Raw genomic sequence first — 27,932 nt, forward strand, 5'->3', positions numbered from 1 at the left:
AGTGTCTCCATCTGCTGGCGGTATTGAATAAGCATTGCTGCACTGATGGGGTATGCATTAGACGAAAAAAAAGAAGAAAAAGAAGAATAATACGCCCAGAAAAGAGGCGAAAAGGAGAAAAACGTAAAAAAACGTGAAAAAAAAGTAAGAGGAAGAGAAGGGAAAAAAAGGTGGAAATGGGTTTAAAAGTGATTTCGGCGGAGAAATATATATATATATATATATATATATATATATATATATACGCGCACACACACACATATATATAAACGTATTCTCCGTTGAGATATTGCAGCCGCTGCTGTGTCCAGGCCCAGGAGCCTTAGCACTGTGCTGTGATGTCACTCAATACCACTGACATCACTAGGTGTAAACAACATCTCTCCTTTGCTGTGTATGTGACTATGGAGCTGTTTGGTGATGTCGTCTATTATGGCCTTCATAGAAGCAACAGGAGATTGTTGCATCCATCTAGAACCCTCAGAACTACAGTGCTATGATGTCACTCACTTCCACAGGCCTTGCAGAGTGTAAACAACAACAACCCAGCTTTGTTGTGTATGTAACCATAGGGATTTGTGATGTCACCTAGAACCTTCACAGCAGCGACAGCTTTATGAGGAGCATCAGCACTGCTCTGCCTGAGCAGAACCATCACCGCCATAGGTTGTCAAATAACCCGGGTTTAACCCACACAGGTAAGTCCAATGGGGTGCAGGCATGTCCTCTATGCTTACAGCTTCCCGTGGGTGTTGGTTTGATACCGTTTGGGGACAGCCAAGGAGGCATCTGCAGGCAACAAAGGTAGGTGTGTGCTTGTGTGTGTGTTTCCTATGCAGATCCTAAGCCCAGTGTCACATGCAAGTAGGAGGAGTAAGAAGGGTTCCTGGCAAATCCGGGTTATGGATTGCATTTAAAAAGGCCCCGTGGGAGTGCAATGGGCCCCTGTCTTGCTGCTTAGCAATAATGGTATGGGTTTAGGTTCTGCTGTGTGTACTGGTGGTTGACTGCCCCCCAGCCCAGAGTGTGCATGGAAAATTGTCTGGCAGCCTCCCTGACAGCAAGCAGTGATAGTGCCCATGAAGGGCACCTTGTTGGGCCCGCCCCTTTCACGGTTATCGCTTCTCGGCCTTTTGGCTAAGATCAAGTGTAGTATCTGTTCTTATCAGTTTAATATCTGATACGTCCCCTATCTGGGGACCATATATTAAATGGATTTTTGAGAACGGGGGCCGATTTCGAAGCTTGCTTCCGTCGCCCTATGCATTGACCCGATATGGCAGTATCTTCGGGTACAGTGCACCACCCCCTTACAGGGTTAAAAAGAAAGATTCCTACTTTCATTGCTACCTGCTTGCTGGCTAGCCAGCTAGCCAGCCCTGTGGGCCTTGCTGCTGCTGCAGCCAAAAAACAAAAGGTGGTGCTGCTGCTGCTTCTGCTGCTTCTGCTTCTGCTTGTGTCTGGCCGCTGTTGGAGCGTCCAGGCACAGGACTTCTGCTGCTGCTGACTAAATGGCCTCCTTAATTGGATCATTTGAGTAGCCAGCACACCTGTGCAGGTAGGGCATGACATGATAGGCAGCTGCCTTGATAGCGGGTGGGTGCTGAATGTTCCTAATTGACAAAATAAGATTAATGCTTATGAAGAAATATAAAATCTCATCCCTTCCCCAATATCGCGCCACACCCCTACCCCTTAATTCCCTGGTTGAACTTGATGGACATATGTCTTTTTTCGACCGTACTAACTATGTAACTATGTAACATAACATGGGGGGGGGGGGGGGGTCTCCTGGCTGTTCACACAGGTGTTTCATTGCTGTACATTGACCATGCATTGCTTCTGTGGTATTGCAAAGGCAAAGACAAATGCTTCCAGCCATCCATTGCACTAATGGATTGGTCATCAGCTGGCTGTCTATGTCCCGCATCAATATAGACCAAAGTACAGAGGGTTAGGCTATGCTATTGTGCACCTACCTGATGCATCAGAAGGTGCGAGGCCCTTGCTAAATTCTGTGCACAGACTTTGAGATCTATACTTTAGACTGTATCTAAACCTGCTCCAACATGGACTGACATTCTGGCCTACTTTCAGCCGATGCGACTTGTCTGTCGCTGAACAGTCGCTTTTTATGTATTCAGCACCTATGTATAATGTTGTAAAAATGCTCTAGAAGCTAAAGTCGCAGAAATGTCACACATATTTGGCCTGCAACTTTCTGTGCGACAAATTCAGACAGGAAAAATCAGTATAAATCCTTAGAAAATTATCCCCCAGTGTCTCCATCTGCTGGCGGTATTGAATAAGCATTGCTGCACTGATGGGGTATGCATTAGACGAAAAAAAAGAAGAAAAAGAAGAATAATACGCCCAGAAAAGAGGCGAAAAGGAGAAAAACGTAAAAAAACGTGAAAAAAAAGTAAGAGGAAGAGAAGGGAAAAAAAGGTGGAAATGGGTTTAAAAGTGATTTCGGCGGAGAAATATATATATATATATATATATATATATATATATATATATATATATACGCGCACACACACACATATATATAAACGTATTCTCCGTTGAGATATTGCAGCCGCTGCTGTGTCCAGGCCCAGGAGCCTTAGCACTGTGCTGTGATGTCACTCAATACCACTGACATCACTAGGTGTAAACAACATCTCTCCTTTGCTGTGTATGTGACTATGGAGCTGTTTGGTGATGTCGTCTATTATGGCCTTCATAGAAGCAACAGGAGATTGTTGCATCCATCTAGAACCCTCAGAACTACAGTGCTATGATGTCACTCACTTCCACAGGCCTTGCAGAGTGTAAACAACAACAACCCAGCTTTGTTGTGTATGTAATCATAGGGATTTGTGATGTCACCTAGAACCTTCACAGCAGCGACAGCTTTATGAGGAGCATCAGCACTGCTCTGCCTGAGCAGAACCATCACCGCCATAGGTTGTCAAATAACCCGGGTTTAACCCACACAGGTAAGTCCAATGGGGTGCAGGCATGTCCTCTATGCTTACAGCTTCCCGTGGGTGTTGGTTTGATACCGTTTGGGGACAGCCAAGGAGGCATCTGCAGGCAACAAAGGTAGGTGTGTGCTTGTGTGTGTGTTTCCTATGCAGATCCTAAGCCCAGTGTCACATGCAAGTAGGAGGAGTAAGAAGGGTTCCTGGCAAATCCGGGTTATGGATTGCATTTAAAAAGGCCCCGTGGGAGTGCAATGGGCCCCTGTCTTGCTGCTTAGCAATAATGGTATGGGTTTAGGTTCTGCTGTGTGTACTGGTGGTTGACTGCCCCCCAGCCCAGAGTGTGCATGGAAAATTGTCTGGCAGCCTCCCTGACAGCAAGCAGTGATAGTGCCCATGAAGGGCACCTTGTTGGGCCCGCCCCTTTCACGGTTATCGCTTCTCGGCCTTTTGGCTAAGATCAAGTGTAGTATCTGTTCTTATCAGTTTAATATCTGATACGTCCCCTATCTGGGGACCATATATTAAATGGATTTTTGAGAACGGGGGCCGATTTCGAAGCTTGCTTCCGTCGCCCTATGCATTGACCCAATATAGCAGTATCTTCGGGTACAGTGCACCACCCCCTTACAGGGTTAAAAAGAAAGATTCCTACTTTCATTGCTACCTGCTTGCTGGCTAGCCAGCTAGCCAGCCCTGTGGGCCTTGCTGCTGCTGCAGCCAAAAAACAAAAGGTGGTGCTGCTGCTGCTTCTGCTGCTTCTGCTTCTGCTTGTGTCTGGCCGCTGTTGGAGCGTCCAGGCACAGGACTTCTGCTGCTGCTGACTAAATGGCCTCCTTAATTGGATCATTTGAGTAGCCAGCACACCTGTGCAGGTAGGGCATGACATGATAGGCAGCTGCCTTGATAGCGGGTGGGTGCTGAATGTTCCTAATTGACAAAATAAGATTAATGCTTATGAAGAAATATAAAATCTCATCCCTTCCCCAATATCGCGCCACACCCCTACCCCTTAATTCCCTGGTTGAACTTGATGGACATATGTCTTTTTTCGACCGTACTAACTATGTAACTATGTAACATAACATGGGGGGGGGGGGGGGGTCTCCTGGCTGTTCACACAGGTGTGTCATTGCTGTACATTGACCATGCATTGCTTCTGTGGTATTGCAAAGGCAAAGACAAATGCTTCCAGCCATCCATTGCACTAATGGATTGGTCATCAGCTGGCTGTCTATGTCCCGCATCAATATAGACCAAAGTACAGAGGGTTAGGCTATGCTATTGTGCACCTACCTGATGCATCAGAAGGTGCGAGGCCCTTGCTAAATTCTGTGCACAGACTTTGAGATCTATACTTTAGACTGTATCTAAACCTGCTCCAACATGGACTGACATTCTGGCCTACTTTCAGCCGATGCGACTTGTCTGTCGCTGAACAGTCGCTTTTTATGTATTCAGCACCTATGTATAATGTTGTAAAAATGCTCTAGAAGCTAAAGTCGCAGAAATGTCACACATATTTGGCCTGCAACTTTCTGTGCGACAAATTCAGACAGGAAAAATCAGTATAAATCCTTAGAAAATTATCCCCCAGTGTCTCCATCTGCTGGCGGTATTGAATAAGCATTGCTGCACTGATGGGGTATGCATTAGACGAAAAAAAAGAAGAAAAAGAAGAATAATACGCCCAGAAAAGAGGCGAAAAGGAGAAAAACGTAAAAAAACGCGAAAAAAAAGTAAGAGGAAGAGAAGGGAAAAAAAGGTGGAAATGGGTTTAAAAGTGATTTCGGCGGAGAAATATATATATATATATATATATATATATATATATATATATACGCGCACACACACACATATATATAAACGTATTCTCCGTTGAGATATTGCAGCCGCTGCTGTGTCCAGGCCCAGGAGCCTTAGCACTGTGCTGTGATGTCACTCAATACCACTGACATCACTAGGTGTAAACAACATCTCTCCTTTGCTGTGTATGTGACTATGGAGCTGTTTGGTGATGTCGTCTATTATGGCCTTCATAGAAGCAACAGGAGATTGTTGCATCCATCTAGAACCCTCAGAACTACAGTGCTATGATGTCACTCACTTCCACAGGCCTTGCAGAGTGTAAACAACAACAACCCAGCTTTGTTGTGTATGTAACCATAGGGATTTGTGATGTCACCTAGAACCTTCACAGCAGCGACAGCTTTATGAGGAGCATCAGCACTGCTCTGCCTGAGCAGAACCATCACCGCCATAGGTTGTCAAATAACCCGGGTTTAACCCACACAGGTAAGTCCAATGGGGTGCAGGCATGTCCTCTATGCTTACAGCTTCCCGTGGGTGTTGGTTTGATACCGTTTGGGGACAGCCAAGGAGGCATCTGCAGGCAACAAAGGTAGGTGTGTGCTTGTGTGTGTGTTTCCTATGCAGATCCTAAGCCCAGTGTCACATGCAAGTAGGAGGAGTAAGAAGGGTTCCTGGCAAATCCGGGTTATGGATTGCATTTAAAAAGGCCCCGTGGGAGTGCAATGGGCCCCTGTCTTGCTGCTTAGCAATAATGGTATGGGTTTAGGTTCTGCTGTGTGTACTGGTGGTTGACTGCCCCCCAGCCCAGAGTGTGCATGGAAAATTGTCTGGCAGCCTCCCTGACAGCAAGCAGTGATAGTGCCCATGAAGGGCACCTTGTTGGGCCCGCCCCTTTCACGGTTATCGCTTCTCGGCCTTTTGGCTAAGATCAAGTGTAGTATCTGTTCTTATCAGTTTAATATCTGATACGTCCCCTATCTGGGGACCATATATTAAATGGATTTTTGAGAACGGGGGCCGATTTCGAAGCTTGCTTCCGTCGCCCTATGCATTGACCCGATATGGCAGTATCTTCGGGTACAGTGCACCACCCCCTTACAGGGTTAAAAAGAAAGATTCCTACGGGGGGGTCTCCTGGCTGTTCACACAGGTGTGTCATTGCTGTACATTGACCATGCATTGCTTCTGTGGTATTGCAAAGGCAAAGACAAATGCTTCCAGCCATCCATTGCACTAATGGATTGGTCATCAGCTGGCTGTCTATGTCCCGCATCAATATAGACCAAAGTACAGAGGGTTAGGCTATGCTATTGTGCACCTACCTGATGCATCAGAAGGTGCGAGGCCCTTGCTAAATTCTGTGCACAGACTTTGAGATCTATACTTTAGACTGTATCTAAACCTGCTCCAACATGGACTGACATTCTGGCCTACTTTCAGCCGATGCGACTTGTCTGTCGCTGAACAGTCGCTTTTTATGTATTCAGCACCTATGTATAATGTTGTAAAAATGCTCTAGAAGCTAAAGTCGCAGAAATGTCACACATATTTGGCCTGCAACTTTCTGTGCGACAAATTCAGACAGGAAAAATCAGTATAAATCCTTAGAAAATTATCCCCCAGTGTCTCCATCTGCTGGCGGTATTGAATAAGCATTGCTGCACTGATGGGGTATGCATTAGACGAAAAAAAAGAAGAATAATACGCCCAGAAAAGAGGCGAAAAGGAGAAAAACGTAAAAAAACGTGAAAAAAAAGTAAGAGGAAGAGAAGGGAAAAAAAGGTGGAAATGGGTTTAAAAGTGATTTCGGCCGAGAAATATATATATATATATATATATATATATATATATATACGCGCACACACACACATATATATAAACGTATTCTCCGTTGAGATATTGCAGCCGCTGCTGTGTCCAGGCCCAGGAGCCTTAGCACTGTGCTGTGATGTCACTCAATACCACTGACATCACTAGGTGTAAACAACATCTCTCCTTTGCTGTGTATGTGACTATGGAGCTGTTTGGTGATGTCGTCTATTATGGCCTTCATAGAAGCAACAGGAGATTGTTGCATCCATCTAGAACCCTCAGAACTACAGTGCTATGATGTCACTCACTTCCACAGGCCTTGCAGAGTGTAAACAACAACAACCCAGCTTTGTTGTGTATGTAACCATAGGGATTTGTGATGTCACCTAGAACCTTCACAGCAGCGACAGCTTTATGAGGAGCATCAGCACTGCTCTGCCTGAGCAGAACCATCACCGCCATAGGTTGTCAAATAACCCGGGTTTAACCCACACAGGTAAGTCCAATGGGGTGCAGGCATGTCCTCTATGCTTACAGCTTCCCGTGGGTGTTGGTTTGATACCGTTTGGGGACAGCCAAGGAGGCATCTGCAGGCAACAAAGGTAGGTGTGTGCTTGTGTGTGTGTTTCCTATGCAGATCCTAAGCCCAGTGTCACATGCAAGTAGGAGGAGTAAGAAGGGTTCCTGGCAAATCCGGGTTATGGATTGCATTTAAAAAGGCCCCGTGGGAGTGCAATGGGCCCCTGTCTTGCTGCTTAGCAATAATGGTATGGGTTTAGGTTCTGCTGTGTGTACTGGTGGTTGACTGCCCCCCAGCCCAGAGTGTGCATGGAAAATTGTCTGGCAGCCTCCCTGACAGCAAGCAGTGATAGTGCCCATGAAGGGCACCTTGTTGGGCCCGCCCCTTTCACGATTATCGCTTCTCGGCCTTTTGGCTAAGATCAAGTGTAGTATCTGTTCTTATCAGTTTAATATCTGATACGTCCCCTATCTGGGGACCATATATTAAATGGATTTTTGAGAACGGGGGCCGATTTCGAAGCTTGCTTCCGTCGCCCTATGCATTGACCCGATATGGCAGTATCTTCGGGTACAGTGCACCACCCCCTTACAGGGTTAAAAAGAAAGATTCCTACTTTCATTGCTACCTGCTTGCTGGCTAGCCAGCTAGCCAGCCCTGTGGGCCTTGCTGCTGCTGCAGCCAAAAAACAAAAGGTGGTGCTGCTGCTGCTTCTGCTGCTTCTGCTGCTTCTGCTTGTGTCTGGCCGCTGTTGGAGCGTCCAGGCACAGGACTTCTGCTGCTGCTGACTAAATGGCCTCCTTAATTGGATCATTTGAGTAGCCAGCACACCTGTGCAGGTAGGGCATGACATGATAGGCAGCTGCCTTGATAGCGGGTGGGTGCTGAATGTTCCTAATTGACAAAATAAGATTAATGCTTATGAAGAAATATAAAATCTCATCCCTTCCCCAATATCGCGCCACACCCCTACCCCTTAATTCCCTGGTTGAACTTGATGGACATATGTCTTTTTTCGACCGTACTAACTATGTAACTATGTAACATAACATGGGGGGGGGGGGGGGTCTCCTGGCTGTTCACACAGGTGTGTCATTGCTGTACATTGACCATGCATTGCTTCTGTGGTATTGCAAAGGCAAAGACAAATGCTTCCAGCCATCCATTGCACTAATGGATTGGTCATCAGCTGGCTGTCTATGTCCCGCATCAATATAGACCAAAGTACAGAGGGTTAGGCTATGCTATTGTGCACCTACCTGATGCATCAGAAGGTGCGAGGCCCTTGCTAAATTCTGTGCACAGACTTTGAGATCTATACTTTAGACTGTATCTAAACCTGCTCCAACATGGACTGACATTCTGGCCTACTTTCAGCCGATGCGACTTGTCTGTCGCTGAACAGTCGCTTTTTATGTATTCAGCACCTATGTATAATGTTGTAAAAATGCTCTAGAAGCTAAAGTCGCAGAAATGTCACACATATTTGGCCTGCAACTTTCTGTGCGACAAATTCAGACAGGAAAAATCAGTATAAATCCTTAGAAAATTATCCCCCAGTGTCTCCATCTGCTGGCGGTATTGAATAAGCATTGCTGCACTGATGGGGTATGCATTAGACGAAAAAAAAAGAAGAAAAAGAAGAATAATACGCCCAGAAAAGAGGCGAAAAGGAGAAAAACGTAAAAAAACGTGAAAAAAAAGTAAGAGGAAGAGAAGGGAAAAAAAGGTGGAAATGGGTTTAAAAGTGATTTCGGCGGAGAAATATATATATATATATATATATATATATATATATATATATATATATACGCGCACACACACACATATATATAAACGTATTCTCCGTTGAGATATTGCAGCCGCTGCTGTGTCCAGGCCCAGGAGCCTTAGCACTGTGCTGTGATGTCACTCAATACCACTGACATCACTAGGTGTAAACAACATCTCTCCTTTGCTGTGTATGTGACTATGGAGCTGTTTGGTGATGTCGTCTATTATGGCCTTCATAGAAGCAACAGGAGATTGTTGCATCCATCTAGAACCCTCAGAACTACAGTGCTATGATGTCACTCACTTCCACAGGCCTTGCAGAGTGTAAACAACAACAACCCAGCTTTGTTGTGTATGTAACCATAGGGATTTGTGATGTCACCTAGAACCTTCACAGCAGCGACAGCTTTATGAGGAGCATCAGCACTGCTCTGCCTGAGCAGAACCATCACCGCCATAGGTTGTCAAATAACCCGGGTTTAACCCACACAGGTAAGTCCAATGGGGTGCAGGCATGTCCTCTATGCTTACAGCTTCCCGTGGGTGTTGGTTTGATACCGTTTGGGGACAGCCAAGGAGGCATCTGCAGGCAACAAAGGTAGGTGTGTGCTTGTGTGTGTGTTTCCTATGCAGATCCTAAGCCCAGTGTCACATGCAAGTAGGAGGAGTAAGAAGGGTTCCTGGCAAATCCGGGTTATGGATTGCATTTAAAAAGGCCCCGTAGGAGTGCAATGGGCCCCTGTCTTGCTGCTTAGCAATAATGGTATGGGTTTAGGTTCTGCTGTGTGTACTGGTGGTTGACTGCCCCCCAGCCCAGAGTGTGCATGGAAAATTGTCTGGCAGCCTCCCTGACAGCAAGCAGTGATAGTGCCCATGAAGGGCACCTTGTTGGGCCCGCCCCTTTCACGGTTATCGCTTCTCGGCCTTTTGGCTAAGATCAAGTGTAGTATCTGTTCTTATCAGTTTAATATCTGATACGTCCCCTATCTGGGGACCATATATTAAATGGATTTTTGAGAACGGGGGCCGATTTCGAAGCTTGCTTCCGTCGCCCTATGCATTGACCCGATATGGCAGTATCTTCGGGTACAGTGCACCACCCCCTTACAGGGTTAAAAAGAAAGATTCCTACTTTCATTGCTACCTGCTTGCTGGCTAGCCAGCTAGCCAGCCCTGTGGGCCTTGCTGCTGCTGCAGCCAAAAAACAAAAGGTGGTGCTGCTGCTGCTTCTGCTGCTTCTGCTTCTGCTTGTGTCTGGCCGCTGTTGGAGCGTCCAGGCACAGGACTTCTGCTGCTGCTGACTAAATGGCCTCCTTAATTGGATCATTTGAGTAGCCAGCACACCTGTGCAGGTAGGGCATGACATGATAGGCAGCTGCCTTGATAGCGGGTGGGTGCTGAATGTTCCTAATTGACAAAATAAGATTAATGCTTATGAAGAAATATAAAATCTCATCCCTTCCCCAATATCGCGCCACACCCCTACCCCTTAATTCCCTGGTTGAACTTGATGGACATATGTCTTTTTTCGACCGTACTAACTATGTAACTATGTAACATAACATGGGGGGGGGGGTCTCCTGGCTGTTCACACAGGTGTGTCATTGCTGTACATTGACCATGCATTGCTTCTGTGGTATTGCAAAGGCAAAGACAAATGCTTCCAGCCATCCATTGCACTAATGGATTGGTCATCAGCTGGCTGTCTATGTCCCGCATCAATATAGACCAAAGTACAGAGGGTTAGGCTATGCTATTGTGCACCTACCTGATGCATCAGAAGGTGCGAGGCCCTTGCTAAATTCTGTGCACAGACTTTGAGATCTATACTTTAGACTGTATCTAAACCTGCTCCAACATGGACTGACATTCTGGCCTACTTTCAGCCGATGCGACTTGTCTGTCGCTGAACAGTCGCTTTTTATGTATTCAGCACCTATGTATAATGTTGTAAAAATGCTCTAGAAGCTAAAGTCGCAGAAATGTCACACATATTTGGCCTGCAACTTTCTGTGCGACAAATTCAGACAGGAAAAATCAGTATAAATCCTTAGAAAATTATCCCCCAGTGTCTCCATCTGCTGGCGGTATTGAATAAGCATTGCTGCACTGATGGGGTATGCATTAGACGAAAAAAAAGAAGAAAAAGAAGAATAATACGCCCAGAAAAGAGGCGAAAAGGAGAAAAACGTAAAAAAACGTGAAAAAAAAGTAAGAGGAAGAGAAGGGAAAAAAAGGTGGAAATGGGTTTAAAAGTGATTTCGGCGGAGAAATATATATATATATATATATATATATATATATATATATATATATACGCGCACACACACACACATATATATAAACGTATTCTCCGTTGAGATATTGCAGCCGCTGCTGTGTCCAGGCCCAGGAGCCTTAGCACTGTGCTGTGATGTCACTCAATACCACTGACATCACTAGGTGTAAACAACATCTCTCCTTTGCTGTGTATGTGACTATGGAGCTGTTTGGTGATGTCGTCTATTATGGCCTTCATAGAAGCAACAGGAGATTGTTGCATCCATCTAGAACCCTCAGAACTACAGTGCTATGATGTCACTCACTTCCACAGGCCTTGCAGAGTGTAAACAACAACAACCCAGCTTTGTTGTGTATGTAACCATAGGGATTTGTGATGTCACCTAGAACCTTCACAGCAGCGACAGCTTTATGAGGAGCATCAGCACTGCTCTGCCTGAGCAGAACCATCACCGCCATAGGTTGTCAAATAACCCGGGTTTAACCCACACAGGTAAGTCCAATGGGGTGCAGGCATGTCCTCTATGCTTACAGCTTCCCGTGGGTGTTGGTTTGATACCGTTTGGGGACAGCCAAGGAGGCATCTGCAGGCAACAAAGGTAGGTGTGTGCTTGTGTGTGTGTTTCCTATGCAGATCCTAAGCCCAGTGTCACATGCAAGTAGGAGGAGTAAGAAGGGTTCCTGGCAAATCCGGGTTATGGATTGCATTTAAAAAGGCCCCGTGGGAGTGCAATGGGCCCCTGTCTTGCTGCTTAGCAATAATGGTATGGGTTTAGGTTCTGCTGTGTGTACTGGTGGTTGACTGCCCCCCAGCCCAGAGTGTGCATGGAAAATTGTCTGGCAGCCTCCCTGACAGCAAGCAGTGATAGTGCCCATGAAGGGCACCTTGTTGGGCCCGCCCCTTTCACGGTTATCGCTTCTCGGCCTTTTGGCTAAGATCAAGTGTAGTATCTGTTCTTATCAGTTTAATATCTGATACGTCCCCTATCTGGGGACCATATATTAAATGGATTTTTGAGAACGGGGGCCGATTTCGAAGCTTGCTTCCGTCGCCCTATGCATTGACCCGATATGGCAGTATCTTCGGGTACAGTGCACCACCCCCTTACAGGGTTAAAAAGAAAGATTCCTACTTTCATTGCTACCTGCTTGCTGGCTAGCCAGCTAGCCAGCCCTGTGGGCCTTGCTGCTGCTGCAGCCAAAAAACAAAAGGTGGTGCTGCTGCTGCTTCTGCTGCTTCTGCTTCTGCTTGTGTCTGGCCGCTGTTGGAGCGTCCAGGCACAGGACTTCTGCTGCTGCTGACTAAATGGCCTCCTTAATTGGATCATTTGAGTAGCCAGCACACCTGTGCAGGTAGGGCATGACATGATAGGCAGCTGCCTTGATAGCGGGTGGGTGCTGAATGTTCCTAATTGACAAAATAAGATTAATGCTTATGAAGAAATATAAAATCTCATCCCTTCCCCAATATCGCGCCACACCCCTACCCCTTAATTCCCTGGTTGAACTTGATGGACATATGTCTTTTTTCGACCGTACTAACTATGTAACTATGTAACATAACATGGGGGGGGGGGTCTCCTGGCTGTTCACACAGGTGTGTCATTGCTGTACATTGACCATGCATTGCTTCTGTGGTATTGCAAAGGCAAAGACAAATGCTTCCAGCCATCCATTGCACTAATGGATTGGTCATCAGCTGGCTGTCTATGTCCCGCATCAATATAGACCAAAGTACAGAGGGTTAGGCTATGCTATTGTGCACCTACCTGATGCATCAGAAGGTGCGAGGCCCTTGCTAAATTCTGTGCACAGACTTTGAGATCTATACTTTAGACTGTATCTAAACCTGCTCCAACATGGACTGACATTCTGGCCTACTTTCAGCCGATGCGACTTGTCTGTCGCTGAACAGTCGCTTTTTATGTATTCAGCACCTATGTATAATGTTGTAAAAATGCTCTAGAAGCTAAAGTCGCAGAAATGTCACACATATTTGGCCTGCAACTTTCTGTGCGACAAATTCAGACAGGAAAAATCAGTATAAATCCTTAGAAAATTATCCCCCAGTGTCTCCATCTGCTGGCGGTATTGAATAAGCATTGCTGCACTGATGGGGTATGCATTAGACGAAAAAAAAGAAGAAAAAGAAGAATAATACGCCCAGAAAAGAGGCGAAAAGGAGAAAAACGTTAAAAAACGTGAAAAAAAAGTAAGAGGAAGAGAAGGGAAAAAAAGGTGGAAATGGGTTTAAAAGTGATTTCGGCGGAGAAATATATATATATATGTATATATATATATATATATATATATATATATATACGCGCACACACACACATATATATAAACGTATTCTCAGTTGAGATATTGCAGCCGCTGCTGTGTCCAGGCCCAGGAGCCTTAGCACTGTGCTGTGATGTCACTCAATACCACTGACATCACTAGGTGTAAACAACATCTCTCCTTTGCTGTGTATGTGACTATGGAGCTGTTTGGTGATGTCGTCTATTATGGCCTTCATAGAAGCAACAGGAGATTGTTGCATCCATCTAGAACCCTCAGAACTACAGTGCTATGATGTCACTCACTTCCACAGGCCTTGCAGAGTGTAAACAACAACAACCCAGCTTTGTTGTGTATGTAACCATAGGGATTTGTGATGTCACCTAGAACCTTCACAGCAGCGACAGCTTTATGAGGAGCATCAGCACTGCTCTGCCTGAGCAGAACCATCACCGCCATAGGTTGTCAAATAACCCGGGTTTAACCCACACAGGTAAGTCCAATGGGGTGCAGGCATGTCCTCTATGCTTACAGCTTCCCGTGGGTGTTGGTTTGATACCGTTTGGGGACAGCCAAGGAGGCATCTGCAGGCAACAAAGGTAGGTGTGTGCTTGTGTGTGTGTTTCCTATGCAGATCCTAAGCCCAGTGTCACATGCAAGTAGGAGGAGTAAGAAGGGTTCCTGGCAAATCCGGGTTATGGATTGCATTTAAAAAGGCCCCGTGGGAGTGCAATGGGCCCCTGTCTTGCTGCTTAGCAATAATGGTATGGGTTTAGGTTCTGCTGTGTGTACTGGTGGTTGACTGCCCCCCAGCCAGAGTGTGCATGGAAAATTGTCTGGCAGCCTCCCTGACAGCAAGCAGTGATAGTGCCCATGAAGGGCACCTTGTTGGGCCCGCCCCTTTCACGGTTATCGCTTCTCGGCCTTTTGGCTAAGATCAAGTGTAGTATCTGTTCTTATCAGTTTAATATCTGATACGTCCCCTATCTGGGGACCATATATTAAATGGATTTTTGAGAACGGGGGCCGATTTCGAAGCTTGCTTCCGTCGCCCTATGCATTGACCCGATATGGCAGTATCTTCGGGTACAGTGCACCACCCCCTTACAGGGTTAAAAAGAAAGATTCCTACTTTCATTGCTACCTGCTTGCTGGCTAGCCAGCTAGCCAGCCCTGTGGGCCTTGCTGCTGCTGCAGCCAAAAAACAAAAGGTTGCTGCTGCTGCTTCTGCTGCTTCTGCTTCTGCTTGTGTCTGGCCGCTGTTGGAGCGTCCAGGCACAGGACTTCTGCTGCTGCTGACTAAATGGCCTCCTTAATTGGATCATTTGAGTAGCCAGCACACCTGTGCAGGTAGGGCATGACATGATAGGCAGCTGCCTTGATAGCGGGTGGGTGCTGAATGTTCCTAATTGACAAAATAAGATTAATGCTTATGAAGAAATATAAAATCTCATCCCTTCCCCAATATCGCGCCACACCCCTACCCCTTAATTCCCTGGTTGAACTTGATGGACATATGTCTTTTTTCGACCGTACTAACTATGTAACTATGTAACATAACATGGGGGGGGGTCTCCTGGCTGTTCACACAGGTGTGTCATTGCTGTACATTGACCATGCATTGCTTCTGTGGTATTGCAAAGGCAAAGACAAATGCTTCCAGCCATCCATTGCACTAATGGATTGGTCATCAGCTGGCTGTCTATGTCCCGCATCAATATAGACCAAAGTACAGAGGGTTAGGCTATGCTATTGTGCACCTACCTGATGCATCAGAAGGTGCGAGGCCCTTGCTAAATTCTGTGCACAGACTTTGAGATCTATACTTTAGACTGTATCTAAACCTGCTCCAACATGGACTGACATTCTGGCCTACTTTCAGCCGATGCGACTTGTCTGTCGCTGAACAGTCGCTTTTTATGTATTCAGCACCTATGTATAATGTTGTAAAAATGCTCTAGAAGCTAAAGTCGCAGAAATGTCACACATATTTGGCCTGCAACTTTCTGTGCGACAAATTCAGACAGGAAAAATCAGTATAAATCCTTAGAAAATTATCCCCCAGTGTCTCCATCTGCTGGCGGTATTGAATAAGCATTACTGCACTGATGGGGTATGCATTAGACGAAAAAAAAGAAGAAAAAGAAGAATAATACGCCCAGAAAAGAGGCGAAAAGGAGAAAAACGTAAAAAAACGTGAAAAAAAGTAAGAGGAAGAGAAGGGAAAAAAAGGTGGAAATGGGTTTAAAAGTGATTTCGGCGGAGAAATATATATATATATATATATATATATATATATATATATATATACGCGCACACACACACATATATATAAACGTATTCTCCGTTGAGATATTGCAGCCGCTGCTGTGTCCAGGCCCAGGAGCCTTAGCACTGTGCTGTGATGTCACTCAATACCACTGACATCACTAGGTGTAAACAACATCTCTCCTTTGCTGTGTATGTGACTATGGAGCTGTTTGGTGATGTCGTCTATTATGGCCTTCATAGAAGCAACAGGAGATTGTTGCATCCATCTAGAACCCTCAGAACTACAGTGCTATGATGTCACTCACTTCCACAGGCCTTGCAGAGTGTAAACAACAACAACCCAGCTTTGTTGTGTATGTAACCATAGGGATTTGTGATGTCACCTAGAACCTTCACAGCAGCGACAGCTTTATGAGGAGCATCAGCACTGCTCTGCCTGAGCAGAACCATCACCGCCATAGGTTGTCAAATAACCCGGGTTTAACCCACACAGGTAAGTCCAATGGGGTGCAGGCATGTCCTCTATGCTTACAGCTTCCCGTGGGTGTTGGTTTGATACCGTTTGGGGACAGCCAAGGAGGCATCTGCAGGCAACAAAGGTAGGTGTGTGCTTGTGTGTGTGTTTCCTATGCAGATCCTAAGCCCAGTGTCACATGCAAGTAGGAGGAGTAAGAAGGGTTCCTGGCAAATCCGGGTTATGGATTGCATTTAAAAAGGCCCCGTGGGAGTGCAATGGGCCCCTGTCTTGCTGCTTAGCAATAATGGTATGGGTTTAGGTTCTGCTGTGTGTACTGGTGGTTGACTGCCCCCCAGCCCAGAGTGTGCATGGAAAATTGTCTGGCAGCCTCCCTGACAGCAAGCAGTGATAGTGCCCATGAAGGGCACCTTGTTGGGCCCGCCCCTTTCACGGTTATCGCTTCTCGGCCTTTTGGCTAAGATCAAGTGTAGTATCTGTTCTTATCAGTTTAATATCTGATACGTCCCCTATCTGGGGACCATATATTAAATGGATTTTTGAGAACGGGGGCCGATTTCGAAGCTTGCTTCCGTCGCCCTATGCATTGACCCGATATGGCAGTATCTTCGGGTACAGTGCACCACCCCCTTACAGGGTTAAAAAGAAAGATTCCTACTTTCATTGCTACCTGCTTGCTGGCTAGCCAGCTAGCCAGCCCTGTGGGCCTTGCTGCTGCTGCAGCCAAAAAACAAAAGGTGGTGCTGCTGCTGCTTCTGCTGCTTCTGCTTCTGCTTGTGTCTGGCCGCTGTTGGAGCGTCCAGGCACAGGACTTCTGCTGCTGCTGACTAAATGGCCTCCTTAATTGGATCATTTGAGTAGCCAGCACACCTGTGCAGGTAGGGCATGACATGATAGGCAGCTGCCTTGATAGCGGGTGGGTGCTGAATGTTCCTAATTGACAAAATAAGATTAATGCTTATGAAGAAATATAAAATCTCATCCCTTCCCCAATATCGCGCCACACCCCTACCCCTTAATTCCCTGGTTGAACTTGATGGACATATGTCTTTTTTCGACCGTACTAACTATGTAACTATGTAACATAACATGGGGGGGGGTCTCCTGGCTGTTCACACAGGTGTGTCATTGCTGTACATTGACCATGCATTGCTTCTGTGGTATTGCAAAGGCAAAGACAAATGCTTCCAGCCATCCATTGCACTAATGGATTGGTCATCAGCTGGCTGTCTATGTCCCGCATCAATATAGACCAAAGTACAGAGGGTTAGGCTATGCTATTGTGCACCTACCTGATGCATCAGAAGGTGCGAGGCCCTTGCTAAATTCTGTGCACAGACTTTGAGATCTATACTTTAGACTGTATCTAAACCTGCTCCAACATGGACTGACATTCTGGCCTACTTTCAGCCGATGCGACTTGTCTGTCGCTGAACAGTCGCTTTTTATGTATTCAGCACCTATGTATAATGTTGTAAAAATGCTCTAGAAGCTAAAGTCGCAGAAATGTCACACATATTTGGCCTGCAACTTTCTGTGCGACAAATTCAGACAGGAAAAATCAGTATAAATCCTTAGAAAATTATCCCCCAGTGTCTCCATCTGCTGGCGGTATTGAATAAGCATTGCTGCACTGATGGGGTATGCATTAGACGAAAAAAAAGAAGAAAAAGAAGAATAATACGCCCAGAAAAGAGGCGAAAAGGAGAAAAACGTAAAAAAACGTGAAAAAAAAGTAAGAGGAAGAGAAGGGAAAAAAAGGTGGAAATGGGTTTAAAAGTGATTTCGGCGGAGAAATATATATATATATATATATATATATATATATATATATATATACGCGCACACACACACATATATATAAACGTATTCTCCGTTGAGATATTGCAGCCGCTGCTGTGTCCAGGCCCAGGAGCCTTAGCACTGTGCTGTGATGTCACTCAATACCACTGACATCACTAGGTGTAAACAACATCTCTCCTTTGCTGTGTATGTGACTATGGAGCTGTTTGGTGATGTCGTCTATTATGGCCTTCATAGAAGCAACAGGAGATTGTTGCATCCATCTAGAACCCTCAGAACTACAGTGCTATGATGTCACTCACTTCCACAGGCCTTGCAGAGTGTAAACAACAACAACCCAGCTTTGTTGTGTATGTAACCATAGGGATTTGTGATGTCACCTAGAACCTTCACAGCAGCGACAGCTTTATGAGGAGCATCAGCACTGCTCTGCCTGAGCAGAACCATCACCGCCATAGGTTGTCAAATAACCCGGGTTTAACCCACACAGGTAAGTCCAATGGGGTGCAGGCATGTCCTCTATGCTTACAGCTTCCCGTGGGTGTTGGTTTGATACCGTTTGGGGACAGCCAAGGAGGCATCTGCAGGCAACAAAGGTAGGTGTGTGCTTGTGTGTGTGTTTCCTATGCAGATCCTAAGCCCAGTGTCACATGCAAGTAGGAGGAGTAAGAAGGGTTCCTGGCAAATCCGGGTTATGGATTGCATTTAAAAAGGCCCCGTGGGAGTGCAATGGGCCCCTGTCTTGCTGCTTAGCAATAATGGTATGGGTTTAGGTTCTGCTGTGTGTACTGGTGGTTGACTGCCCCCCAGCCCAGAGTGTGCATGGAAAATTGTCTGGCAGCCTCCCTGACAGCAAGCAGTGATAGTGCCCATGAAGGGCACCTTGTTGGGCCCGCCCCTTTCACGGTTATCGCTTCTCGGCCTTTTGGCTAAGATCAAGTGTAGTATCTGTTCTTATCAGTTTAATATCTGATACGTCCCCTATCTGGGGACCATATATTAAATGGATTTTTGAGAACGGGGGCCGATTTCGAAGCTTGCTTCCGTCGCCCTATGCATTGACCCGATATGGCAGTATCTTCGGGTACAGTGCACCACCCCCTTACAGGGTTAAAAAGAAAGATTCCTACTTTCATTGCTACCTGCTTGCTGGCTAGCCAGCTAGCCAGCCCTGTGGGCCTTGCTGCTGCTGCAGCCAAAAAACAAAAGGTGGTGCTGCTGCTGCTTCTGCTGCTTCTGCTTCTGCTTGTGTCTGGCCGCTGTTGGAGCGTCCAGGCACAGGACTTCTGCTGCTGCTGACTAAATGGCCTCCTTAATTGGATCATTTGAGTAGCCAGCACACCTGTGCAGGTAGGGCATGACATGATAGGCAGCTGCCTTGATAGCGGGTGGGTGCTGAATGTTCCTAATTGACAAAATAAGATTAATGCTTATGAAGAAATATAAAATCTCATCCCTTCCCCAATATCGCGCCACACCCCTACCCCTTAATTCCCTGGTTGAACTTGATGGACATATGTCTTTTTTCGACCGTACTAACTATGTAACTATGTAACATAACATGGGGGGGGGGGGGGTCTCCTGGCTGTTCACACAGGTGTGTCATTGCTGTACATTGACCATGCATTGCTTCTGTGGTATTGCAAAGGCAAAGACAAATGCTTCCAGCCATCCATTGCACTAATGGATTGGTCATCAGCTGGCTGTCTATGTCCCGCATCAATATAGACCAAAGTACAGAGGGTTAGGCTATGCTATTGTGCACCTACCTGATGCATCAGAAGGTGCGAGGCCCTTGCTAAATTCTGTGCACAGACTTTGAGATCTATACTTTAGACTGTATCTAAACCTGCTCCAACATGGACTGACATTCTGGCCTACTTTCAGCCGATGCGACTTGTCTGTCGCTGAACAGTCGCTTTTTATGTATTCAGCACCTATGTATAATGTTGTAAAAATGCTCTAGAAGCTAAAGTCGCAGAAATGTCACACATATTTGGCCTGCAACTTTCTGTGCGACAAATTCAGACAGGAAAAATCAGTATAAATCCTTAGAAAATTATCCCCCAGTGTCTCCATCTGCTGGCGGTATTGAATAAGCATTGCTGCACTGATGGGGTATGCATTAGACGAAAAAAAAGAAGAAAAAGAAGAATAATACGCCCAGAAAAGAGGCGAAAGGAGAAAAACGTAAAAAAACGTGAAAAAAAAGTAAGAGGAAGAGAAGGGAAAAAAAGGTGGAAATGGGTTTAAAAGTGATTTCGGCGGAGAAATATATATATATATATATATATATATATATATATATATATATATATACGCGCACACACACACATATATATAAACGTATTCTCCGTTGAGATATTGCAGCCGCTGCTGTGTCCAGGCCCAGGAGCCTTAGCACTGTGCTGTGATGTCACTCAATACCACTGACATCACTAGGTGTAAACAACATCTCTCCTTTGCTGTGTATGTGACTATGGAGCTGTTTGGTGATGTCGTCTATTATGGCCTTCATAGAAGCAACAGGAGATTGTTGCATCCATCTAGAACCCTCAGAACTACAGTGCTATGATGTCACTCACTTCCACAGGCCTTGCAGAGTGTAAACAACAACAACCCAGCTTTGTTGTGTATGTAACCATAGGGATTTGTGATGTCACCTAGAACCTTCACAGCAGCGACAGCTTTATGAGGAGCATCAGCACTGCTCTGCCTGAGCAGAACCATCACCGCCATAGGTTGTCAAATAACCCGGGTTTAACCCACACAGGTAAGTCCAATGGGGTGCAGGCATGTCCTCTATGCTTACAGCTTCCCGTGGGTGTTGGTTTGATACCGTTTGGGGACAGCCAAGGAGGCATCTGCAGGCAACAAAGGTAGGTGTGTGCTTGTGTGTGTGTTTCCTATGCAGATCCTAAGCCCAGTGTCACATGCAAGTAGGAGGAGTAAGAAGGGTTCCTGGCAAATCCGGGTTATGGATTGCATTTAAAAAGGCCCCGTGGGAGTGCAATGGGCCCCTGTCTTGCTGCTTAGCAATAATGGTATGGGTTTAGGTTCTGCTGTGTGTACTGGTGGTTGACTGCCCCCCAGCCCAGAGTGTGCATGGAAAATTGTCTGGCAGCCTCCCTGACAGCAAGCAGTGATAGTGCCCATGAAGGGCACCTTGTTGGGCCCGCCCCTTTCACGGTTATCGCTTCTCGGCCTTTTGGCTAAGATCAAGTGTAGTATCTGTTCTTATCAGTTTTCATGCTGGTGGGGATGGGTGCTGCATGGAGGATGCAGGTGTACCAGGGCTTTCCGGGGCTGGTTCTGAGGAATCAGCTCGACGGCTGCCCCGATGTGACCTGTTCCCTCCGGGTCTCGCCATGAGGCTGAGAGGGTCTAGAGCCGAGGTACTTTTGTGCCTCGGGGAGTGGTGACCCCGAGGTGCCGAAACTCACTGGGAGAATAGGCTCACTGAGTTGAAGCACGGGCACCATAATCTCTTCACCTTGTGGCACTCACCTCTTGATTCCCGGCCTTCTGGCTAGGATCAGAGAAATTTTTATAGATCCGGCCGGATGTCCGGGCAGTATATCTGCACACATTCACTTATTTATTTATTTTTTGTCTCACTGTGTCACTTTTTGCGTGTTGTGTGTTCACAGGATTTGTCAGGATGCGGTAGCCCTTCTGGGTGTCCCTCCTGGCGGTCTAGGGGAGGTGTGTGTGGCCATTAGGTTCCGCACCTCCCTGCAAACACCCCGGGTACTCCTGCTTCGCAGGGTACCTACCGTAATCGGCTCTGCGGGCAGATACCTTGGCTAACGCCAAGGGGGATGCCGGGAGCATTTGTGGTCCCCTAGTAGCTTCGGCGAAAAGGGACATCGAACCTGGAACCTCGCAGGTACCTTTTGGTCCGGAGGCGAAGGGTAAGGTTTGTTGGGGGGCCTCTCTCCTATCGGAGAAGGGCTTGCGATAGACCGCATCCTTTGTGCACGTTTTTTTAGTGTAACACGTTTGCACTTTTTCTTGCACTTTGGGTGAATCGAAAGCACGTTCCTCGGCTTTAGATAAAAAAAAAAAAAAAAAAAAATCTGTTCTTATCAGTTTAATATCTGATACGTCCCCTATCTGGGGACCATATATTAAATGGATTTTTGAGAACGGGGGCCGATTTCGAAGCTTGCTTCCGTCGCCCTATGCATTGACCCAATATGGCAGTATCTTCGGGTACAGTGCACCACCCCCTTACAGGGTTAAAAAGAAAGATTCCTACTTTCATTGCTACCTGCTTGCTGGCTAGCCAGCTAGCCAGCCCTGTGGGCCTTGCTGCTGCTGCAGCCAAAAAACAAAAGGTGGTGCTGCTGCTGCTTCTGCTGCTTCTGCTTCTGCTTGTGTCTGGCCGCTGTTGGAGCGTCCAGGCACAGGACTTCTGCTGCTGCTGACTAAATGGCCTCCTTAATTGGATCATTTGAGTAGCCAGCACACCTGTGCAGGTAGGGCATGACATGATAGGCAGCTGCCTTGATAGCGGGTGGGTGCTGAATGTTCCTAATTGACAAAATAAGATTAATGCTTATGAAGAAATATAAAATCTCATCCCTTCCCCAATATCGCGCCACACCCCTACCCCTTAATTCCCTGGTTGAACTTGATGGACATATGTCTTTTTTCGACCGTACTAACTATGTAACTATGTAACATAACATGGGGGGGGGGGGGGTCTCCTGGCTGTTCACACAGGTGTGTCATTGCTGTACATTGACCATGCATTGCTTCTGTGGTATTGCAAAGGCAAAGACAAATGCTTCCAGCCATCCATTGCACTAATGGATTGGTCATCAGCTGGCTGTCTATGTCCCGCATCAATATAGACCAAAGTACAGAGGGTTAGGCTATGCTATTGTGCACCTACCTGATGCATCAGAAGGTGCGAGGCCCTTGCTAAATTCTGTGCACAGACTTTGAGATCTATACTTTAGACTGTATCTAAACCTGCTCCAACATGGACTGACATTCTGGCCTACTTTCAGCCGATGCGACTTGTCTGTCGCTGAACAGTCGCTTTTTATGTATTCAGCACCTATGTATAATGTTGTAAAAATGCTCTAGAAGCTAAAGTCGCAGAAATGTCACACATATTTGGCCTGCAACTTTCTGTGCGACAAATTCAGACAGGAAAAATCAGTATAAATCCTTAGAAAATTATCCCCCAGTGTCTCCATCTGCTGGCGGTATTGAATAAGCATTGCTGCACTGATGGGGTATGCATTAGACGAAAAAAAAGAAGAAAAAGAAGAATAATACGCCCAGAAAAGAGGCGAAAAGGAGAAAAACGTAAAAAAACGTGAAAAAAAAGTAAGAGGAAGAGAAGGGAAAAAAAGGTGGAAATGGGTTTAAAAGTGATTTCGGCGGAGAATATATATATATATATATATATATATATATATATATATACGCGCACACACACACATATATATAAACGTATTCTCCGTTGAGATATTGCAGCCGCTGCTGTGTCCAGGCCCAGGAGCCTTAGCACTGTGCTGTGATGTCACTCAATACCACTGACATCACTAGGTGTAAACAACATCTCTCCTTTGCTGTGTATGTGACTATGGAGCTGTTTGGTGATGTCGTCTATTATGGCCTTCATAGAAGCAACAGGAGATTGTTGCATCCATCTAGAACCCTCAGAACTACAGTGCTATGATGTCACTCACTTCCACAGGCCTTGCAGAGTGTAAACAACAACAACCCAGCTTTGTTGTGTATGTAACCATAGGGATTTGTGATGTCACCTAGAACCTTCACAGCAGCGACAGCTTTATGAGGAGCATCAGCACTGCTCTGCCTGAGCAGAACCATCACCGCCATAGGTTGTCAAATAACCCGGGTTTAACCCACACAGGTAAGTCCAATGGGGTGCAGGCATGTCCTCTATGCTTACAGCTTCCCGTGGGTGTTGGTTTGATACCGTTTGGGGACAGCCAAGGAGGCATCTGCAGGCAACAAAGGTAGGTGTGTGCTTGTGTGTGTGTTTCCTATGCAGATCCTAAGCCCAGTGTCACATGCAAGTAGGAGGAGTAAGAAGGGTTCCTGGCAAATCCGGGTTATGGATTGCATTTAAAAAGGCCCCGTGGGAGTGCAATGGGCCCCTGTCTTGCTGCTTAGCAATAATGGTATGGGTTTAGGTTCTGCTGTGTGTACTGGTGGTTGACTGCCCCCCAGCCCAGAGTGTGCATGGAAAATTGTCTGGCAGCCTCCCTGACAGCAAGCAGTGATAGTGCCCATGAAGGGCACCTTGTTGGGCCCGCCCCTTTCACGGTTATCGCTTCTCGGCCTTTTGGCTAAGGTATAGGGATATACCTTGGCTGATCCGGTTCCTGCTTTTGTGGGTGCTCTGAGACCCCCCTCCTCGGCCCTGGGACATCGCCCTTCGTTGGGCTTAAGTCCCTTGCTGCTATTGGGGAGGGGGCCCACCTCAGTGTAGAGTTGCGATCCCCCTTTGCCTTAGGGACCTAGTGTCTCTTTGGTGCGCTTGATTGTGAGCATGGCGTCAGCCAGTGACGGAGATCCAGGCATGGTACCATCTTATGCCAAGCTCAAGAACTCAGTACGTATATCGTACTTGGAGGACCAGAGAAAGAACCGGGACCTGAAGTACATCGTGGAGCAAGTTCTGCTGGGCGTCTTTGGATTAAGGAAGCATGAGATATTATCCATCCAAGATTATCCGAAAAGAGGAGTATACGATGTTACTTTTACGGAAGGAGGTATTTACAAGGACTTTGTTATACAGATGAAGAAGGTAAGCGGAGATTCCCGCTTGAGTGGAATAAGAATTGTTGAGCACTTTCCCGATGAACTTATGCTTTTAGTTATAAAAATGTACTCTCCATACGTTAAAGAAGATGAAATTGTTGTGTTTTTAAGGAATTTTTGTAAAAAAATTATAAATAGAGGGAAAGTGATGAATGAGTGTGGAATATGGTCCTCTAAGTGGAAGTTTCTGGTTGAGTTCAAAGAAGATCTATTACTCCCAGGACGAAAGGTTATGCCTCCAGCTCGGTTCAAGTTAGGAAATGTAAATGGTGACGTGTTTTTCCCAGGAATGCCCAATTTCTGCAGAGCTTGTAGAAGATATGGACATGATAAAAACGTATGTGAGAGTACATGTACAAATTGTGGCAGCACTGAGCACTCCTCCAGAGAATGCACAAAAGAAAAGAAATGCAGTTTATGTTACAGAGTTGACCATTTGTATGCTTCTTGTCCTCACAGGAACAAAGAGAAACAACAGAGAAGCCAGCCAGACCCCCGTCATATGAACAGAGAAGACAACAAACCAGAAGAAAACCCAACTGATCCACATGGTGAGTCTGCTACCTCTGATGAAGATGGATATGAGAAACCCTCCAGCATGAAGGTAAGAAGAAAGGAGAAGAAAGCATGGCAGACAGGAGCTCCTCTCTCGCAGCAGAGGGGTAGTAACCTGGATGAAGCTGTCAGCAAGCCTCAGAGTGCCCCCCTGAGGAAGCCAGAAAATGTTGGGGCTAAGAGAAGAAAGACCGGAACAGGAAGAGAAGAGGCGTTTGTGGAAGAAGAGGGGGGGGTAGGGATGCCATCAGGTGTTCCAGCCCCCTCCCCAAGTGAAACAGGCAACTCGTCCATGGTTCCCGACACGGTGGAAGTCATTGTGCCCGACCGGCTGCCCGGGGTGGCTCCGACAGGTCATCCCGGGGAGGAGATGGACACTGGGCAAGGTGACGGAGACGGGACAACCCCTGTTCCGGCGAAGAGGAATCCTCTCCTTAGTCCCCTACCGGAGGATCTTCAGGAGGAGGTAATGGAGGAGTCAGACGGTAGCAGCTCACCGGAATCTCTGGTGACAGTGAGATCAGAAGGGGAAAATGATAGTTTTGGGGGTCTGGCTGATGAGGATGAGATAGAATGTGCACAAAGATATTGAAAGTGGTCTCTCTGTAACCTTTAATGATGGCGCTCCATGGACTCTCCCTCAATGTGAGGGGCCTTAAGACACACGCAAGAAGAACTGCTATTTTTAATTTTTTATCCTTTTTGTCTGCATCAGTTTTCTTCTTACAGGAATGTGGCATCCCTCACCAAGCATCATACAAGAAATATGAAGAAGACTGGAAGCATGGCCCCTCAGTGTGGTCAGGGTCCAACGCATCTAAATCTGGAGGAGTTGCTATACTTTTTAAGGGTAATGTTAATATAATTTTTAAGCAAGAGATTTTACCAGGAAGGATTTTATTAGTTAAAGCTTTTATAAATGGTTTTACATGGCAGTTTTTAAACTTTTATGGTTCACCTGATAAAAAAGAAAGAGAAGAGATGTTAGAGATTTTACCTCTTTTTATTAATGATTCTTATCCTTTGATTTTAGCTGGGGATTTTAATTGTGTTTTAAGAGGTGAGAAAAGATATTCTCGAGCTACTAGTAGAAATTATGATAAGACATCTAACATTTAAAAAAATATTACTTTAGATTTTAGGCTTATAGATGTTTTTAAAAAATGTAATCCAAATTTACCTGATACTGAAGGCATTACATGGAGTAATGTGAATTGTAGCTCGAGGATTGATTTTATCTTCTCTTCTCAAAATGTTTTACCTGCCAAATGTGAGCTTTTAACTAATATATTTTCTGATCATAAATGTCTTCTATTTGTTTTAAATCCTGTTCCTGGTTTTAAGAGGGGTATTGGTTCATGGAAATTGAACATATCTCTTTTAGAAGATAAAATAATCTTAACAGAATACGCCAATTTTTATAATAAATGTAAAAATAATAGAGACCCAAATATAGATATAAAAGTATGGTGGGAAAATATGAAGAAAAAAACTAAAGATTTTTTTTATAAAACAAGGTATCCAAAAAGCTAAAGATAAAAGACATTGTTATGATATTTTAAATACACGTCTTCAAACTCTTTTTAAATTGCACAATATAGGGATAGATGTAAAAGATGATATTGTTAACATTAAAAAAGAAATAAAAACATTTTTAAATGAAAAAGGTAAAGAGATCATTTTTAAAGCTAAAATCAAACATATTGAAAATAACGAAAAATGTACAAGATATTTTTTTAAAAAATCTAATCAAAAAAGAGTCCATATCGAAAAACTAGAAGGAGAAGTGGAGATGAATAAAATTTTATTTAAAGTACAATGTTATTATAGGGAACTTTTTAATGAGAAAAAAATAGATGCTAATTTCTGTTTCAATAGTTTTTATTGAAAAATCATTTTCATTGTTATACAAACAAACTTACAAGGTACAAGAGATAAACAAGCAATCTTCTTTAGAGTCACTTAAGAAGTAACGGGTGTATAATGAATGCACCGCTGTGTCTGAGGGCAGACGTACAAAACACAGTATAACAGTTATCATCCGTTGTACCTAACAAGCAGCGCACACTGTACTCCAAATTACCATTTTTACCGTTGCTGCAAACTGGCCAACAATGAAGGCCAAATGAAGTGAACCGGACAAGACAATGGGATATAACTAGTGGATTGAATTGAAAGGAGGGATGGGGGGTAGAGGGAAAAGGAGGTGGTAGAGAGAGAGAGGGAGGGAGAAGGAAGGGGAAGGTAGGAGAGAAAGGGGACGTACGAGAGGGGAGAGAAGGGAGGGGAGGCAGAAGAGGTGCCATATTTGAGTGTGTGTCATTCACCGACTTATGTGCATTGTATAAACTAGTCTCACAATATCTCATCCAATGAATCTGAATATCATAACATTCCTATCTCCTTTTAATACAAAACATACAACTTATATTCTATCCTACTCATGAAGAAAGGTGAGCAAATCGAGAATTTATCCAAGCTTCCCAAATTTTTGCCACGTTAGTGGTGGTGCCTGTGTTCAAGTAGACAGCCCTCTCGCATTTATATGAAAAGTTCAATAAGGTGACCA

At 45.4% G+C, this 27,932-nt stretch overlaps 10 non-coding genes and 1 pseudogene across 10 annotated transcripts; all 11 read left to right on the forward strand.

The window, feature by feature from the left end:
* The first annotated feature begins 1,117 nt into the window (after nucleotides 1-1,117).
* LOC130349132 (U2 spliceosomal RNA) lies at nucleotides 1,118-1,308 on the forward strand. The gene has a single exon (XR_008886535.1). It is a non-coding gene; the product is annotated as a U2 spliceosomal RNA (small nuclear RNA).
* Nucleotides 1,309-3,403: 2,095 nt separating this feature from the next.
* On the forward strand, nucleotides 3,404-3,594 carry LOC130349255 (U2 spliceosomal RNA). Its single transcript, XR_008886646.1, has one exon. It is a non-coding gene; the product is annotated as a U2 spliceosomal RNA (small nuclear RNA).
* A 2,089-nt stretch (nucleotides 3,595-5,683) lies between these two features.
* LOC130349134 (U2 spliceosomal RNA) lies at nucleotides 5,684-5,874 on the forward strand. The gene has a single exon (XR_008886537.1). It is a non-coding gene; the product is annotated as a U2 spliceosomal RNA (small nuclear RNA).
* A 1,634-nt stretch (nucleotides 5,875-7,508) lies between these two features.
* Nucleotides 7,509-7,699, forward strand: LOC130349135 (U2 spliceosomal RNA). Its single transcript, XR_008886538.1, has one exon. It is a non-coding gene; the product is annotated as a U2 spliceosomal RNA (small nuclear RNA).
* A 2,098-nt stretch (nucleotides 7,700-9,797) lies between these two features.
* On the forward strand, nucleotides 9,798-9,988 carry LOC130349136 (U2 spliceosomal RNA). Its single transcript, XR_008886539.1, has one exon. It is a non-coding gene; the product is annotated as a U2 spliceosomal RNA (small nuclear RNA).
* Nucleotides 9,989-12,078: 2,090 nt separating this feature from the next.
* On the forward strand, nucleotides 12,079-12,269 carry LOC130349138 (U2 spliceosomal RNA). Its single transcript, XR_008886540.1, has one exon. It is a non-coding gene; the product is annotated as a U2 spliceosomal RNA (small nuclear RNA).
* A 2,091-nt stretch (nucleotides 12,270-14,360) lies between these two features.
* LOC130349139 (U2 spliceosomal RNA) lies at nucleotides 14,361-14,551 on the forward strand. Its single transcript, XR_008886541.1, has one exon. It is a non-coding gene; the product is annotated as a U2 spliceosomal RNA (small nuclear RNA).
* A 2,081-nt stretch (nucleotides 14,552-16,632) lies between these two features.
* LOC130349140 (U2 spliceosomal RNA) lies at nucleotides 16,633-16,823 on the forward strand. Its single transcript, XR_008886542.1, has one exon. It is a non-coding gene; the product is annotated as a U2 spliceosomal RNA (small nuclear RNA).
* A 2,084-nt stretch (nucleotides 16,824-18,907) lies between these two features.
* LOC130349141 (U2 spliceosomal RNA) lies at nucleotides 18,908-19,098 on the forward strand. Its single transcript, XR_008886543.1, has one exon. It is a non-coding gene; the product is annotated as a U2 spliceosomal RNA (small nuclear RNA).
* Nucleotides 19,099-21,190: 2,092 nt separating this feature from the next.
* Nucleotides 21,191-21,350, forward strand: LOC130349309 (U2 spliceosomal RNA; annotated as a pseudogene).
* A 692-nt stretch (nucleotides 21,351-22,042) lies between these two features.
* On the forward strand, nucleotides 22,043-22,229 carry LOC130349299 (U2 spliceosomal RNA). The gene has a single exon (XR_008886674.1). It is a non-coding gene; the product is annotated as a U2 spliceosomal RNA (small nuclear RNA).
* The last annotated feature ends 5,703 nt before the right edge of the window (nucleotides 22,230-27,932 follow it).

The sequence above is a fragment of the Hyla sarda genome, unplaced genomic scaffold (genome assembly GCF_029499605.1).
Source record: "Hyla sarda isolate aHylSar1 unplaced genomic scaffold, aHylSar1.hap1 scaffold_91, whole genome shotgun sequence".
NCBI lineage: Eukaryota > Metazoa > Chordata > Amphibia > Anura > Hylidae > Hyla > Hyla sarda.